At 49.7% G+C, this 1,604-nt stretch overlaps 1 protein-coding gene across 1 annotated transcript in view; it reads right to left on the bottom strand.

Moving 5' to 3' along the window:
* Positions 1–186, bottom strand: part of SLC26A4 (solute carrier family 26 (anion exchanger), member 4) — a 41,948-nt gene extending 41,762 nt beyond the window's left edge. Inside the window, exon 1 of the mRNA XM_014531088.1 lies at positions 38–186. The gene's annotated coding sequence lies outside the window, so the exon portion shown is untranslated. The remainder of the gene's footprint in view (positions 1–37) is intronic.
* Positions 187–1,604: the final 1,418 nt, after the last annotated feature.

The following is a 1,604-nucleotide window of genomic DNA, read 5'->3' as shown; positions in this document are numbered from 1 at the left end:
TGGGTGGCGAGGGCGGCACCTGCAGCGGCGATCTCACCTGTTGCGGCTCTGCTCGTGCCCCGCCCGGAATGCCCCGGGCACGGCCGTTCCGCCGCCTTTATAGAGCTCGCAGAAGGCAGGGACACGTTTTATTTATGGAGCAATAGAGACACCTAAGTCGAAAAGAGGGACACACAGGCATCTGTCTTTCCCCATCTGTCCTGCCGGGAAGTAAATCCTACCCCTCCCGCATTCTTTCTCCGTCCAGAGTCTTACTGGCCGTCACTCACTAATGGAGACTGGGAAGCCAGGGGCCAGGCCGCCCGGGGGGACTTGTTGTGGCAGTGCAGGGCCCCACTTAGGTGTCAGCGATCGCTGGCCTTGCCCGGGTTGTGCGAATCAGGAACCCCACAGTCTGACGCACCGCTCTCACGCGAGGTGAGAGGGGCAGTGGCCGGGTTTGTACTTAGAAATACAGGCTCTGGACTTCTAGGAAGTCTTTCTTTAGAAGTACCCAGTGAGTGGTGGCTACAGAGAATTCATGATTTGTTCATAAATTTAAGATACATAGTTTCTCTCTCTCTCTCTCTCTCTCTCTCTCTCTCTCTCTCTCTCTCTCTCTCTCAATTTCACAATCAAATCAAGTGTCCAGGTGGCCCCTTTCTTACCTGGCTGACTCTTTGGTTCTATCTTCTCATTTATCTGCACCATGCAGGAGGGAATATGCCGGACTAGACAGGAATCTAGACCAAAAGAGAGTGAGAGGAAGTCGGATCTATCCTACCTCATCAGTGTTGTGTTTTCTTCTGGGAAGACTCTTGTTTAAACTGACGTGCAGGTTGACAGAAGGGAGAGCGAGTTGGGTGAACAGGATGATTCTCTCCTGATTACCAGTGTTCTGCAGTAAACACGGAGTGGCTCTGGACATCAGCCTTGGGGTACCCACCCAGCTGGGAAGCACAGACCAGACAGTTCCCTACGCGCCCAGAAACAGGACGCGAAGTCCTGACATTGTACTGGACATGATGCGCACAGGAGCTTTTTCTGAGGAATGAATGAGCCACCAGCTTTCAACAGATCTTCAAAAGCTTTCTTGATCCAACAAGGTTATAAACCTTGAAGAAGGGACCTAAAAAGAAAATCCAAATCATGAACTTTGGAATTCTTACTGGATAAGAATTAAGAACTAATGGTTCATAACTGAGGACTATTTTGTCCTCCAGGAAACATTTGGCAATGTCCAGAGACATTTTTGGTTGTCACCCCTGGGGGGAATGTGACTGAGATCTAGTGGAGAGAGGCCAGGAATGCTACTAACATCCTATGATGGAGTTTGCAGTCCCCTTTAAGATTCTGTAAGTTATTAAAATGTACGTTTAGCCCTAGCCAGTTGGCTCAGTGGATAGAGTGTCTGCCCCTGGACTGAAGGGTCCCGGGTTTGATTCCAGTCAAGGACACATTCCTTAGTTGCAGGCTAGATCCCTGGCCTTGGTCGGAGTGCAAGAGTGGGAGGCAACCAATTGATGTGTCTCTCTCACATCCATGATTCTCTCTTTGTCTCTCCCTCTCCCTTCCACTCTCTCTAAAAATCAATGGAAAAATATCCTCGGTGAGGATTTTTTAAA

Source organism: Myotis brandtii, unplaced genomic scaffold (genome assembly GCF_000412655.1).
Source record: "Myotis brandtii unplaced genomic scaffold, ASM41265v1 scaffold1186, whole genome shotgun sequence".
In the NCBI taxonomy this organism is placed as follows: domain Eukaryota; kingdom Metazoa; phylum Chordata; class Mammalia; order Chiroptera; family Vespertilionidae; genus Myotis; species Myotis brandtii.
The sequence above is the reverse complement of the archived record's forward strand: the minus strand, read 5'-3'. Positions and strand labels throughout refer to the sequence as shown.